The sequence below is a fragment of the Malaclemys terrapin genome, chromosome 13 (assembly GCF_027887155.1).
Source record: "Malaclemys terrapin pileata isolate rMalTer1 chromosome 13, rMalTer1.hap1, whole genome shotgun sequence".
NCBI classification, from domain to species: domain Eukaryota; kingdom Metazoa; phylum Chordata; order Testudines; family Emydidae; genus Malaclemys; species Malaclemys terrapin.
Window position 1 is genome coordinate 36408876 of NC_071517.1, and position 16784 is coordinate 36425659.

The 16784-nt window shown below is 43.7% G+C and overlaps 1 protein-coding gene and 1 pseudogene across 1 annotated transcript in view; one reads left to right on the forward strand and one right to left on the reverse strand.

Annotated features, from left to right (window-relative positions):
- The window catches only part of LOC128847293 (olfactory receptor 5V1-like), a 78553-nt gene extending 67994 nt beyond the window's left edge, over window positions 1–10559 (reverse strand). The window contains exon 1 of the mRNA XM_054046686.1: window positions 10386–10559. The gene's annotated coding sequence lies outside the window, so the exon portion shown is untranslated. The remainder of the gene's footprint in view (window positions 1–10385) is intronic.
- On the forward strand, window positions 4730–5688 carry LOC128847335 (olfactory receptor 6N1-like; annotated as a pseudogene).
- Window positions 10560–16784: the final 6225 nt, after the last annotated feature.

Below are 16784 nucleotides of genomic sequence, written 5' to 3' on the forward strand. Positions count from 1 at the left end.
TTCCCCAAAAGTGGGAACTGTGCATAATCCCAGTAGCCTCAGGACTGAGAAGGCTGGACATCTCCTTTCCCATTTGAAGCGATTTATTACTTTGGGAGAGGCAGAAATCTCTCAGAAATGAGATTCCAACACAGAAAATGCTCAGGCAACCCATAGGGTGCATCCCAGGAGATACATTGGACCTATAGGGAAGGTACTGCAATTGTTATTAGGGTACAGACCAGAGGGCTGTTGCATTGAAAATATGTAAACACATGATGCAATACCATTAGGAAGAAGCACAGCAACATTCATCAGAGAGGTCATACAGAGAAATACCCTGTCTTGCTCAGCTCCCACTCCTTGGTTATGACCCAGATGTCACCCTTAGTGTACTAGGCTGAAAATATTGTGTGGGGGAAAGGTCCTTGCACACTTGTCCTGCTCCTGGCTTATGGGCTAAGATCTGTAAAAGAGGGGAAACGCGACATGTTGTCTGTAGTCACTTCTGTTCCAGGATTGGTGTATATAGTGCAAACAAACAAGTTACACTAAGAGTCCACATCACTGAATTCTCCTCCAATGGGAAACTGTGATGGTCTAGGTGGTTTCCCTGGATACAATCTGGAACTGTGAGACCTGCTCTGCCCCCTGAACTCACTAGCCTGGGGTGTCTGTCACAATGCTCTGCTAGTGACAAGCACCAAATCCTTCCAGGTGCTGTTATCAGTCAGTCCAGCAGCAGGGGAAGTCCAACATCCAGCTAGATTGCATGAGTGCTCCCAAAGCCACTCAGGAATCTCAAAGAGAAAGACACCAGGCAGATCTCCCCGCCCCCCGCCCCAAGTCCCAGCCTTGTATCTCAGGGATATACCGTCTTACAGTGAATAATGCCAATGTATTATTTGTATTTCACAACATACGTCAAGGGAAAGTGGACATGCACACTTCTGAGGATAAACATAAAAGTAAGTTCCTTGACTACAAAAGATAGATTTTAAGTGATTATAAGTGATAGCCAAAAAGTTCAGATAAGTTACCAAAAGAAATCAGAGCAAAACGCATTGTAAGCTAATATTAACACTTTCAGTACCCTTACAACTTAGATGCTTCTCACCACAGGCTGGCTGGTTATCCTTCAGCCAGGCTCTCCCCTTTCATCAGTGCTTCAGTCACTTGATGGTGGCATTTGTAGATGGAGGTGGAAGAGAGAGAGCATAGAAAATGTCTCTCCCTTTTATAAAGTTATTTCTCTCCTCTTCGCTTTGCCCACCCCCCCTTTCAGAGTTAGGTAGTCGTAGGCTGGGCTGGGTTTGTGTCAAACACACCCTGATGAGGTGTGAACCATCCCTCTTCTCCCAGAGCATTTTGTCTGGACTTGTTTTAAGCCATGAGGGTACATTTTCAACATCGTAACTATATACATGAAATTACAGCCAGTACATCACTATAACAATGATGATCAGTGCATCATGAGCCTTCCAAAGACAGCCAACATGACAAAATTTGCATTGGATGCCACACAATCATATTATAAGGATGAACATGAGGTTGCTGGGTGTTCCCCCAAGTGTCACAGAAATCAATTTGCAAGATGCTATCACTCAGTGAAGGCTGAGAGTATTGTTAAATAAACATTTCTAATTTACAATTATAAAGTTCCTTGGGAGAAATATTTCCGGGGTGGGGAGGAGGAGGGAGATTCTTTCATCTAAATCTTTCTTTTGCAAACTATGGATTAAATCTACTTGACATTCAGTTTCCTGTCTGTTTGTTAAACTGCATGGCTTCAGAACCCAATCTGGCAAGCTTAATCATTTTAGCCATTGTTACTCTTGTATTTGCCTTCAACAGAACAACTGACATGAGTAGAGATGACTGAGAAGAGTCAGTCTTTGCACAGCCATACACTCCATGGGCGCTGCATTAGATTTCAGCCATGCAGAGCTATGATCTCATACAGCAGGAAGGCGATTCCTCTGGGTGGTGGAGATTGGTTGCATCAGGACAGTTGTGTGTAGTGTCTGCACAATAAAAAAAAAGCGCTAACTCCCCGGGCTCATCCCCTTCAGAGGAGAAATCAAGGGTGATGCAGCTTTCCATGGAGAAGGATACAAGTATGAGGACACCTCTGCAATTTGTAAATAGAGGAGGAAGAGCGTGTTCTAAGAAAGATTGTGGCAGCCGCTCATCCATTCAAGGAAAGGCAGGTCTCTTCACTGAAAAAATCCAGTTTCTGCAGAAAGAGGAGAGAGAAGAACATGAGCTGAGGATCCTGAGTCCTGGCGGCAAAACACTGATAAATAATAGCTCATTGCTTCAAGCTTGGGCTGTTCTGTGGTTACAGGTGAGCACCATCTTCCTGACTGCATTTCTATACCACCTTCCAAAGAGGGGCATCAATGTGCTTTGTGAATATTAGAGGGACATGATGGATGAGGTAATGTCTTCTATTGGATAAACTTCTGTTGGTGAATGAGAGAAGGTTTTGAGCTACACAGAGCTTTTCCGCAGGTGAATATTTACTGTTTTAGCTTCTCCTTCCCACAGCAGTGCCAGTCGGCATTTATAGCACCATTTAATAAAGAGGGAGCTTGAGATCCATGTCTTGGGACAGGTCCTCAGTTGGGGATCTGCCTCACTAAAATAAATGCAGCTTGATTTACACCAGCTGAGGATCTGGCACAGTGTGCCCCAAATGAGGTGAGAAGTTGTAACAGATTCTTACAAGCCCAGACCACACATGCCAGATTGTTTCTATACTCCGAGTTCAGGGACAGCATCTTTCCCCCCTCCCTCCCCTTCCAGTTCCTTTCTTGTTCCTGTATTATCATAACACACTCATTATGGAGTGCGGAGGGTCACTCCCCAATTAGGGTTTCACATCAACCTGGTTTTGCCCCTTCCTGAAATCCACCCTCCAAAGAGCTGTATTTTATTACTGCTACTTAACATCAGGAAACAGAAAAGACATTGCCAGTTGTTGACCCACGTCCTCATCACCACCAGAGGAACTAAGGGAGAATTTACTCCACTTCATAATTTTCAACATACACTGATTTCTTGTGACGGGATGAAAATTGTTCCTTTTCCTACTGGGCATTGAAATGCTGAATATACCAGGACATATGGTGTGACATTATTGACACAAACTGTGACTGTATAGACCACTGTTGTAACCAAGATTCTGTAGTGGCACCAAATCTTGTAAAAGGGAGATTAAGTAAGGTGTCTATGAGGAGGTTATGATTTGCTGGTTATGATTATGATACTTGTATGCATGTATCATGTTTGTATTTAAAGTTATAAGTATTGGTTCTGTGCTGGCTGTATTTCAAACTTGTGCTATGCTTCTGGGTGACACTCCACACAATTTGTCATCAGCACTGCCTAGCCTGTTTGATTACTCATTAAGGACCATCAGCTATACAACTGAACCATTGAGAGAAGGCAGATACACCTTGTGACTCAGAAAGACGTACAGGGACATGCCTATGGACAGAACTCTAAGGTTTTTCCATGCCATGTGCTGGGTAGCTTGTATTTGAGACAAAGGAAACACAAGCCACATGGCAAAAGGACTATAAAAGGCAGCTGCATCATCTCCATTTTGTCTTCAATCCTGCTTCTTACCTCTGCAGGAACTTTGCTAGAAACTGGAGCTCTGAAATAAGGACTGAATGACCCATCTAAGCTGTGGATGTGCTCGAGAGACTTGATTTGAATCTCCAGTTTATTCCATCACTGCTACAAGCCTGAACCATGAATGTTGCCATTCCTGTATGTCATTGATCCTATTTAACCAATTTTAGCTCTCATCTGTATTTCTTTCTTTTTATGAATAAATCTTTAGATTTTAGATTCTAAAGGATTGGCAAGAGTGTGATTTGGGGGTAAGATCTGATTTGTATATTGAACTGGTCTGGGACTTGGTCCTTTGGGATTGGGAGAACCTTTCTTCGTTTACTGGAATATTGGTTTTCATAATCAGTCATCCACATAAAGAGTGATGCTGGTGGTAATATTTGGAAATTGGAGTGTCTAAGGGAATTGCTTGTGTGACTTATGGTTAGCGAGTGGGGTAAAATCGAAGTCCTCTCTGTTTGGCTGGTTTGGCGTGCCTTAATAGTAAAGGAACTGCATCTTTGGCCTGTAACTGCCCTCCTCAAAGCAATTTGTCCTGAATTGATACTCTCAGTAGTGTGACACCAGAGGCACATGATTCCATATGGTTAGATTAATTTCCATTAATTCTAACAAGAGATCAGTGCCTAGGGATACTAGACTGCATTGGAAAATCTCAGTCCAAGATTTTAGTTGATGTACTTATTGGTTTTGACTCCTAAGACATGGCATGATTCTTGCTATTGACAGAAGTGAAATACAGAACTTAACTACATAGTTAAGCTCTGGTATATCACAAGATGGGATGTGATAGATAGCCAAGTTCTGATATGACAGATCAGACCAATTCTGTACCAGAGATATGGGCTGTTATATTAGTCATTGCTCTGATATGGCAGAGGGAGGTCTACATGAGTATCAATGTTCTCTCCGCGGACCCAGACTCCTGGCACTTAGCTCTGAAGTCTACATTTAACCTTAAAATTTCAGCCTGTAACCAGGAGAGGAAGGGAATTTTCTGAATATTTATGGTATTAATTCACAAGTCTTGATTAACTTTTAATGCTATGTTCTTCCAATTCAATTGCCCAGCTTGTTTTTTTGTTCCTAGACTAAACCCCTGGCAGACACAGATTGGAAAAACTAAATGACCATCACAGAATTGATCCTTTTGGGTTTTGGGGATCTCCCTGACCTTCAAATTCTTCTTTTTCTAATGTTCCTAGTGATCTATATTGCAACCGTGGCTGGGAACACTCTCATTGTGGTGCTTGTTGTGACAGATCAGCACCTTCACACCCCCATGTACTTCTTCCTGGGCAACTTGTCCTACTTGGAGACCTGCTATACCTCGATATTCCTGCCCAGGTTACTGTCCAGTCTCCTGACTGGGGACAGAACCATCACAGTCAGTGGCTGCATCACACAACTGTATTTCTCTGGTTCTCTGGCTGCTACGGAATGCTATCTCCTAGCAGTGATGTCCTATGATCGGTATTTAGCAATATGTAAACCCCTGCACTATTCAACTCTTATGAATAATAGATTTTGCCTCCAGTTGGCTCCTGGGTCATGGTTAAATGGTTGTTTGGCCAGTACAGTCATTATATTGTTCATATCACAGCTTATATTCTGTGCCTGAATGAAATTGACCATTTCTATTGTGATCCCATCCCACTAATGGAACTCTCTTGCAGTGACACACACCTGAGCATATTGGTGGATTTCATAATAGTCTCCATATTCACCCTGCCTCCATTCCTACTAACCCTGACTTCCTACGTGTTTATCTTTGTCAGTATCCTGAGAATCCCTTCCACCACCGGGAGACAAAAGGCCTTTTCCACCTGCTCTTCTCACCTCACTGTGGTGACAATTTTCTATGGAGCCATATTCATTGTCTACATGCTACCGAAACGTGATACACTCAGAAATCTGAAGAAAGTGCTCTCTGTTTGCTTCACAGTTCTAACTCCCCTGGTAAACCCCCTCATCTACAGTTTAAGAAACAGAGAGCTCAAGGAAGCCTTGAGCAAAGCAGTCAGTAAATGTGGCTTTCACAAAAAAAAGATGCAGAGACTCTAAGATAATAATTTAACCTGAGGTTTTGAAAGCTGCCTGGGTGAATGAAGCAATCAGTCTGTGATGCACTGTACCTCAAAATAGCACCCTGTAATCCTCATCTTCATCTTTTGTATTTTGGTTGTGATATTTTATAAAAAGCATTCCTTGTAAGGTATCATATGAAAGGTCATGATTTGCTGAAACTCATTGCTCTGTCAAAATACGTATATCATCATTGTATATGGCGTTATGAGATTTTGTTATATAGTTGTTATAGAAATATGTTGTAAGTCTGGGAGTCACCCACTCTTAGTTCCCCAGTGACAACTTAGGAGCTGACCCACATCCAGGCGAGCGTTAAACGACCATCACCAATGATTGACCAGCAGGGGAATTATAAAAAAGAGGTCTACAATTCTGTAATAGGTAGTTGCGCAAGCACCACACAATGGGAATTGCTGAAATCTGTGACTCATCAAGGCCCACCAGGACATGTCTTGGCCAGTATTTTTCCAGAGACATGAACTGAGAGTATAAAATAAGGGACAGCGGCATCATGAGACTACCTCTCTCCTCCCACGCCTATTCCGGAGGCAACAAGAATTCTGGGAAGACAAAGGCTTTGCACGGGGGAGGTTGATCCCAGGCTGAGAAGGGAATTCAGCCTGTGTATTAAGAATTGTAACCTGGCTGCAACATGCAGTAGGGTATGAAAAGCTTTTTGATTCAAATCTTACTGAGTCTGATAAAAAGTAAACACACAATCTAAATCCTAAACTTTGTTTCTTAGGCATAAAGTTCAGAGATAGATTTTAAGTGATCATAAGTGTTAGGTAACTACCTTTCTGGAGTTAATAAACTTATTTTAATGTTTAATCTTAACCAGTTAGTTTGTCTAAAATGCTTGGGGAATCTGCTTAGATTTAAAGGGCTGGTGTATGTCCACTATCCTTTCATGAACAGCCAGACCCCAGCAATGACCTCTGGACACTTCACCGAGAATAGCTTTATACTTCCTATCTGAACTAAACCTGGCTGTGACCAGCTCTAGGAAAGCAACATCACCAGGCTCACAGGGCCCTTGGAGGCAGGGTGGTTGGGCAAACAAAGAGCTAGACTCACAAGCCAAGGATATTGGGACTGTTCAGACCCAAGTGGGAGTTTTCCAGGGCACCCGTAGAACTGAGGCAATTTCTGGGGTCAGGTCTGTCAAACGCTCACTGACAAGGGACTCTACATGAGGCCCTGCAGAGCACCAGCTGCTCTGCTGCCACAAACTGCACAGAGCAGTTCAAAGGGAGGAGACCTGTTACAATGAGTGTCTCCAAAAATCACTGCAACAAGTGTACATCCTGAGAGGGCTCGTTCTTGGACAGCTCTGCTGCATGCAGGGGCTCTCCTCAGGACATGACGTAACCTATGGTGAGAGGAAGTGGCTATCGCCTAGCAATTAGCAGAACTCCTGTGGTGCCAAACATGGCAGTGCTGGCTCAGCCTCTTTGAGCATGTCAGGATTTGGCCAGAGGCAGGGGAGCTGGGCACCAGTGAGAACTGTAGGATTTCAGCACCGCAAAAAGGATTTTCCAAGTGACCTAAGACACTTAAGCGTCCATCTCCCATTTCAAAAGGCTTTGGGTGCCTAACTCCCTTAAATGCTGCCTAGAATCTCAGCCTGGAAAGCCACTCAGCTGCTGTCACTGTGGCTTCAATCTATGTATTTCCATTGGAACCAGACTCCGCAGCAACAGAAATGCACTGATTAATGGTAAACCGCTGCTAAACCTTTGAGACTTGCTAATGTTGTACGTGTAGTTGTAGCCATTAGTGTTGCAATCATGCTGTTGTGTGATTTGGTTCCCAATTGTTATAATTTCAAATTCCGCACACCTATCAATAGGTAAGAAATGAGGAAAGATGCAGTTATTCTGTGTAGGGCCACTAGAGGGCAGAGGAATGGGAAAGGTGCAGCCCAATGGAGAGCAGCCCAAGTGGAAGGGCAAGAAAGCAGAAATTATGTTCCCAAATGACCAACAGTGGGAAGTGTATAGGGAGGTGAAGCTGTATAACGGTGTATAAGTGGTGAGGAGTGAGCATTGAAGAGAAAAGGAGCTTTATGCTATGAAATGGACTGTGGATACTAGCAGATATTATGGAGAGAGTTATGGGTTGTTATACTAAATAATGTCCACCAGGTGACATGAGTCAAAAATGGGAAAGAGGCGGCTATAGCAAGAAGAATCCACTAGAGCATTGGTCTCCAAACTTTTTTCATTGTGCATCCCTATCAGTAAAAACTTTTTGAGCACGCACCCCCAAAATATGTATATTTATTTATGTATAAATTATATACATGTGCTACTGTACTAATATATTTTGTACATTATAAAACATACAGAAAAATATAAATAAACAATATTTCATACTTTTTAAAATTTTATTTATTAACTGTACAAAAAAACGTTTTGCTCACAAAAAATATTATTAATAATAATATTTTTAGTGAGAGCAATGTGATTGAATAGGTTTCATTATGTCTGAAAATCTTGGTTTATCACTTTGTGAGGCATCTTTTTCAGTAGTTATGTAGCCTGTAGTTATCCGGGTCACCTTTTTCCCCTTCTTGAAAATAGGAACCACATTAGCTATTCTCCAGTCAAACAGTACCACCCCCGAGTTTACAGATTCATTAAAAATTATCGCTAATGGGCTTGCAATTTCTCACGCCAGTTCCTTTAATATTCTCGGATTTAGATCATCCAGTCTGCCCAATTTAGTCCCGTTAAGCTGTTCGAATTTGGCTTCTACCTCGAATATGGTAATGACAACCCCCCCTCCTTTATTCCCATCCATCTCGCTTCCACTATTCCTCAGCCCTTCATTAGCCTCATTAAATACCGATGCAAAATATTCATTTAGATATTGTGCCATGCCTAGATTATCCTTAATCTCCACTCCATCTACAGTCTTAAGCGGTCCCACTTCTTCTTTCTTTGTTTTCTTCCTATTTATATGGCTATAAAACTTCTTACTATTGGTTTTAATTCCCCTTGCAAGGTCCAACTCTACACGGCTTTTGGCTTTTCTCACTCCATCTCTACATGCTCTGACCTCAATAAGGTAGGTTTCTTTGCTGATCCCTCCCATCTTCCACTCTCTATACACTTTCTGTTTTTTCTTAATCACCCCTCTGAGACGCTCTCTCATCCAGCTCAGTCTAAATCTCCTGCCTACGAACCGTTTTCCCTTTCTTGGGATACAGGCCTCCGACAGCTCCTGCAACTTCAATTTGAAATAATCTCAGGCGCCTTCCACCTTTAGATCCCTAAATATGTTAGTCCAATCCACTTCCCTAACTAGTCCCCTTAATTTATTAAAGTTAGCCCTTTTGAAATCGTAAACCTTAGTCTCCGATTTAATTCTGTTAATCTTTCCATTTAGTTTAAACTGAATTAGCTCATGATCACTCAAGCCAAGGTTGTCCCCTATAACCATTTCCTCAACGAGGTCCTCACTACTCACCAAAACCAAATCTAAAATGGCATCCCCCCTCGTCGGTTCAGCAACTACTATCATGTCTAGGAAAATCTGAGCCCTATTATTGTTACTAGCATTTGTTCCCCAATCTATATCTGGGAAGTTAAAGTCTCCCATGATTACACAGTTCCTATTAGTATTTACTTCCCTAAAAACATTAAAGAGTTCTCTGTCCATATCCAGGCTAGATCCCGGCGGTCTATAGCACACCCCAAGCACTATCCCAGGGGAGGCTCTAGTAGTTCTTTTAGCCAATGTGAGTATTGCCCAGACAGACTCTGTCTTATCCATTCCATCACTTATTATTTCTTTATAGTTTACCTCATTATTGACATACAATGCTACTCCCCCACCTTTACCTTTGTTCCAGTCTTTCCTAAACAGCACATACCCTTCCATACCTGTACTCCAGTCATGACTACCGTTCCACCACGTTTCAGTTATTCCTACGATATCCGATTTCATTTCTCGGACCAGGAGCTCCAATTCCTCCATTTTGTTACCTAGGCTTCTCGCATTGGTGTATAAACATCTTAATTTATGCCGTTTGGCCTCTCTCACATTCGTTATCCCATTTGGTATGGACACCGTACTGCTAGTATGACCTATTAGTCTAGTATCCATCCCCACCCTCCTCCTTATGTCCAATCTCTTTCCCCCGGCTATATCCGTTCTTATCTCATCATCCTCCCTCTCAATGTTATAATCTGGTGTGGAAATTAACTGGACATCTCCCAACCGTCTCCCCCAAATTCCTAGTTTAAAGCTCTTTTGATGAGATGAGCCAGCCTCCCTCCCAGAAGTCTATTTCCTTCCCTACTTAGGTGAAGTCCATCCCGTGAGAACAGTTTTCTGTCCCCGAAAGCCTCCCAGTGGCCATAAATCCCAAAGCCCCCTTTATAGCACCACTCCCTTAGCCAACTATTTATCATCACAATCCTGTCACCCCTTTGCTGCCCTTCTCTAGGAACAGGCAGAATCCCACTGAAGATGATCTGAGCCTCGATTTCCTTAAGCTGGGTCAGCGGGGATCCATCCGCAATACGCTGATCACACTCTGACTCACCGCACTGTCCAGTTCTGCCCCTGGGCTACTTCCTACCCCATCTCTCAAGCAAGTCCCTCAGGTTATTCCCACACATCAGGGTATTCTGCAGCCGGTAGTCCCGGTAGCTCCAACTCACCCTCAGCATCTGGGTTACTCGGGCTAGGGCCGCTGCTTGGCTCCTCCCATTCCTCTGGGTAGTCTGCAACTGGCAGTCCTGGTATCCAGAGTCCTTCTTCCAGGTCAGATTTCCCTGGGTCCAGGACCTCTCCTGGACCAGCAGTAGGTTCTGCAGGGAACAGCCAGCAGTCTGCGTCTGTCTCCGTCCCTGGTGCAGCCCTCTTTGGGCTAAGGGCCCCGCCTTTTGTACTTCCTGTTCCAATCCTCCCCTTCCAGGGGGGTGGAGTAAGCTTGGGCAGGCTCCGCCCACTCAGGCAGAGAGAGTGTCTCTTTACCCTCTGTTTCGGAGGCAGACCACCCTGGCTCCTTACACCATCTTACTGTCATCCTGACCTTATCTTTAGAAGGGGTCACTGTGTTCCTGTTATCTTCGGGAAGTGTGTGTGTACTATTCTTGGTATCGGGGTGTTCTGGTAACATCCCTCTGGAATGTGTTTACATGAGTGCTTAGTGCCTAGGAGTGCTTGTGTTTTTGCTATGACAGTCCTGCTATTTCCAAGTTCTTGTATCAGAGAATTAACCTGCCAGCAGGCATGTTTTGTAAGAGCCTGACTTCTGCTCCCAGCCTGATTTTGCTTTAAAGCAGCAGGGCCTGACTTCTGTTCAGACCTTAGGCCTTATACTCAGCCTTAAGTCTCAGGCTCTATCTATTATAGGTTCAATCTATGCATTTCCTTTGGAAACAGACCCCACAGCAACAGAAATGCACTGGATGGATGGGAAGCCCCTGCTTTGAGAGCCACTGCTATTGTTGTATGTGCTTTTGAAGCTACTAATGCTGCAATCACACTGTTGTACTATTTTGTTCCCAGTGGCTCTAATTTGGAACAGCGCACACCTAGCAGTAGGTAAAAAATGAGGAAAGATGTGATTATGCTTTCTAGGGTCACTAGAGGGTAGAAGAATGAGAAAGGGGCAGTTGTGCTGCCCAGTGGATAGCATCCAAAGTGGAAGTCATGAAAGGTGAAATTATGTTGCCAAATGACCAGCAAAGGGAAGTGGACAGATGTAAAGCTGTGTAATACAGACTAGAAGGCATCAGTGAAATGGTGAGGAAATAATTTTGTGGATCAATGGACCTCTATGGTATGTAATGAACTGGAAATATCTTTAGAAACCAAAGTGAGGAATGTGAGTGAGCAATGTATAAATGAAGATATTGAGGAATTCTGAAGTTGTGTTAATAAGGAAATCAGAGACAGACAGCCTAGTTAGTCCTAGGTTACCAACACTACCTAAAGAGCGGAAAAGTGTACCATGGTGGAACAAGGAATGTGAAATGGTAGGAGATGCTAAGGGACAAGAAATGGGCTGTTATACTGAATAATGACCAATGGGGACACAAGAGCATCAAGGATGGAAAAAGACAGCTACTGGAAGGTGCTGGAAGGTGTCCACTAGAGAGCAGCATATTTTTAGCAGGAGAAATGGGCAGCTATTTTCTGAAATGCCCAGTAGATGGTAGCAGATAGAGGCAAAATGTTATTTATTAATCTATGGGCAGTTGGTTTTAACAGGCCATCACCTAGTGTTTTATCATTATGTGAAGTGTTTCCCCCCGTGAGATTTTTTTCGCTTTTATAAGTGTAAGCAGGGTCTGCATGAACTCTCTCCTGACATCTAGTGATGAACTAGGGAAGAAGACTGCATGAACTGAGCTTGTTTGCATAGACACGCCCACTCTGCCTAGGCATGATGGAAAAGCTTTGCCCAAATAATGACTTTTGGTGGTGTTGGATCACAAGTCACTTTGTTATTGGAGCAGGGGAAATAAAGGGTTGTTTATCCTTGTTGTGGGGATCAAGGGCAGCAGAACTGTACTTGGCATACCCTGATGGAGGGACTCACCGTCAGCTAAACTGCATTCGCTAAGCAGGGGACATGGGTGCCAAGTCCAGTGGAATTGAAAGAGGGTGGGGACAGGTAGTTTGTGATGTGAGCTTTGCTGAAGGATACCAAACACTATTTGGATCTACTTTTCTCCACTGTTTAGTAATAGAGTTGAGAAAGACTCAATTGAGAGTCTTGTTACACACCAACAGAATTGAAATCACTAATTATCAGTTCTAAGCATTAGACCTGTTTTGGGGCAGTGTTTCTGATGCCAAAGACTGTCCAGTCTGCATTAGTAGTGGGGCTTGCCAACTAACAGCTGAAATCACAAAGAGCTGTGTTAAGTGGTTGGCTCTCAAACCACTCTAGAGGGTGCAGGGAGCGGCTGGTGGAGCAGGAGATATCAGGGAAAGAACTTGGGCAGTGGATCGAGCAAGGTGCTTCCCCCCCACCCCCACAGGGTGGGAGGTGAACTCACCCAGATGCATTTCTGAACTCTGGGTCTTCACTGGGTGAGTGTGGTAGTGATGAAGAGAGGGGCACACTAAAGGAACTTTTGGTTGCTGGACTTAAGAACCCGAGGCACAAGGACACTGCCGAATATACTCTTGAGTGGGTGTTTTGTTCATGGTTTTATGTTATGAATCCTGCTTGCAGCATTTTCCAAAGTTAAAGCCAGGTTACTTTCCCCCTTTTTATTAAAAGTTTCTTTTCTACACTCAGACTCTCTGCTTGTGAGAGGGGAAGTGTTGCCTCTAGAGGCACCCAAGGGGTGATGTGTAATTGTCCCAGGTTACTAGTTGGGGGCTCAGGTCAGTTTTGTATTGTATTGTTGGAAAGGATCCCCTAGATATTGAACCTGGCCCTTGTTGTTGCTGATTCCAGCTGGCAGAAGGGTTACATAAGGAATCAATAAGTCACATTGGGCAATGTCTGCAACAAAGATTTGGAGAAAAAAATTAGTCGGCTGAAAGATAGGTTGAAGTGGGACCCTTATTAAAAAGTTCAAACACCATCACCATAAAAACAAACTAACCAACCCGAAAATGGTTTGGGAATAATGTTTTCCCAATCTATTTTGCAATCAAATTAATAATAAATAAATTAAATGAATCAAGTAGTTTGTTGCCAAAAAGATGAAACAACAATTTTATTTTGGTTCCTGTGAGAAAACTTGGGTTAAAAAAATGAGAACTTCTTGCTTGTATACCAATTTCTGGAAAGCAGGTGTATGTAGAATTGTGTGATACAGAAACGGAATAGATCTATAGACAATATCAAAATAAGGAAATGTGTTGGGGGGACTGTCCTCTGGTGGATGGAGCTGGACCTTGTCAAATGTGCCCTCTTCTGCTAGTAACTTAGATAATGTGCCCTCTTCTGCTAGAACTCAGATATTGGTCTGTGCTTTGTGCAGAATGACCCCAGTTTTACCTATTCTGTTTCCATGGGAACATAGGAATTGCTAGACTGGATCAGACACTAAGGGTATGTCTACACTGCGAAATTAGGTCGAATTTATAGAAGTCAGTTTTTTAGAAATGGTTTTTATACAGTCGATTGTGTATGTCCCCATACAAAATGCTCTAAGTGCATTAAGTCGGCAGACTGTGTCCACATTACTGAGGCTAGCGTCGACTTCCAGAGTGTTGCACTGTGGGTAGCTGTGAGTAGCTATCCCACAGTTCCCGCCGCCCATTGGAATTCTGGGTTGAGATCCCAATGCCTGATGGGGCAAAAACAGTGTCATGGGTGGTTCTGGGTACATGTCGTCAGGCCCCCTCTCACTTCCTCCCTCCCTCCGTGAAAGTAACATCAGACAATTGTTTCACACCATTTTTCCTGGGTTACCTGAGCAGACACCATACCACGGCAAGCATGGAGCCCGTTCAGCTGTCTGTCACCGTACGTCTCCTGGGTGCGGGCAGACGTGGGACTGCATTGCTACACAGCTGCAGCTCATTGACTTTTGGCAGCAGATGGTGCATTACGATTGGTAGCCATCATCGTCATATTCCTGGGTGCTCGGTGATATTGGTCGGGGCACCTGGGCAGACATGGGAGCGACTCAGCCAGGTCATTCCCATCTTCTGGCGAGCACCCAGGAGATGACGATGGCTTGCAGTCGTACTGCACCGTCTGCTGCCAGCCTAAGATGTAAAAGATAGATGGATCAAAAGAAGAAGGTTAAATTGAGGTAACACTGCTAAATTCGATCTAAAGTCGTGGTGTAGACCAGGCCTAGGTCCATCTAGTACAATATCCTGCCTGACAGTGACCAATCTGCAAGATCATGAATTCTGCTACTGTTCAGCAGAAGGGTGGGAATATTGTTAAATAAACAAACACTAGTAATTACTAATAACATCAAAGTTCCTTGGGAGAAATATTTCCACTGGGGATGTGAGTGTGTGAGAGAGATTCTTTCATCCAAATCTTTCATTTGCAAATTATGGATTAAATTTACTTTAAATTCAGTTTCCTGTTTGTTTGTTAAACTGTGTGGCTTCAGCTCCCAATCAGGTAAGCCTGAGTCATGTTAGCCATTGTTACTCGTGCAATTCTTCCATTGAAAACTGTTGTCACTTGTCGGCTGTGTGTGTTCTCTCTGTGTACTGCACCAGCTCTGCGCAGATAGCTGGCCTAGCAGACATTGATAAAACTGCCCAAGAAGACCACGGACTCTTTTCAGTGGCGAAGCCGCTTGACCAAATTTATTGTCAATGAAGCACTGTCTTTGCATCCTAGATATGCTACAGGTACACTAACACATGTATGCCCATTACAATGGACTCGGCTCAGTGAGCAGAGGGACTCTCCGCTCCCCCATCAGCCAGACCAAGACACCCCCTCTCTGACCTCTCTTTTATACACTGATACAAACAAGTTACCTATTGCCCCTCTGACGTGGCTAGTTACCACTTTACCTTGTACCTGTTGGTTCAATCAAAACATCTCTATCCATCATCCTGTTATCCTGACCTTATCTTTAGGAGGCATCAGTGTGTCCCTGTTATCTTTGGGGAGTGTGTTTACACCATACTTGGTATCGGGGTGTTCTGGTACTACACTTCTCGAATGAGATTACATTAGTGTCCTGTGCCTACCACTTCTTAGGAATGTTTGCATTTTTGCAACACCAGCTCTGTTCCTGCCAAGTTCTGTGAATTTGCAAGAGGGCATGTTTTGTAACAGGGCCTGACTTTTGCTCACAGCCTGATTTTCCTAACTTTGTTTTATATCAGCCGGGCCTGATTACTTTAGTTCAATCCTTAGGTCTCATACCAGGACCCTTATACCAGGCTCTCCTCTTCTCCTACAAAGGCACCGGGACAATTGACATGAGTAAAGATTGCTGAGTAGAGTCAGTCTCTGTATGGCCAGGCACTGGGTGGGTGCTGCATTACATTTCAGTCATGCAGCGCAATGAGCTCATACAGCTGGTAGCAGAAAGGCGATTCCTCTGGGCGTGGGAGGTTGGTTCCATCAGGACAGTTGTTTGCACTGTCTGCACAGAAAACACGGTGCTAACTCCCCGGCTAAGCCCCTTCAGAGGTGCAATCAAGGGAGACACAGCCTTCCATGGAGAAGGATACAAATGTGAGGACTCTGCACTTTGTAAATAGAGGGGGCAGAGCATGCTCTCAGACAGATCACAGCAGCTGCTCCTCCATTCAGATAGATGCAGGTGTCATTGCTGAGAAGATCCAGTTTCTATTGAATGATGAGACTGAAAAACCTCAGCGGTGGAAACTGAGTCCTAACCGCCAAACCCTGAGAAATAAGAGCTCATTGCTTGACGCTTGAGCCATCATGTGGTTACAGGTGAGCACTCTCTTCCTGACTGCGTTTCTATACCACCTTCCAAACAGGGGCATGAAAGTGCTTTGTGAATATTGTATGCAGCGTTATTGTAGCCGTGTTGGTCCCACAATATTAGAGAGACAAGATGGGTGAGGTGATATCCTTTATTAGACCAACTTCTGCTGGTGAGAGAGACAAACTTTCGAGCCACACAGAGCTCAACTCGAAAGCTTGTCTCTCTCACCAGCAGACGTTGGTCTAAGAAAAGATATCACCTCACCCATCTTGTCTCTCTAATATTAGCAGTTTTAGACTAACCTTCCCACAGCAGTGCCAGTCGGTGTTAATAGCACCATTTAACAATGGGGAAATTGAGATACATTTCTTGTGAAAGGTCCTCACCTGGGGATATGGCCCATTGACTCCAGGGAAGCTATGGCTGATTGATACCAGCTGGCGATCTGGCTCAGGATAACTAGGGTGAAGCCTGGAATAGAATAATGGAAATCAAAACTGAGTTAATCTGATAGAAAGGAACATTCAAATGGCATGTGAGGTGGGTAAAGTTTAATAATGAAATTAGGAGCATAAGAGGGAATTTAAAGAACAAATGGTCTTAGTTAAAAGTAAATGACAAAAACTGTTTCACTATATCTGAGTCAGGCAGGTTGCAAGAGAATCCACGGGTCCACTGAAACATCAGGAAATAAACAAGATATAG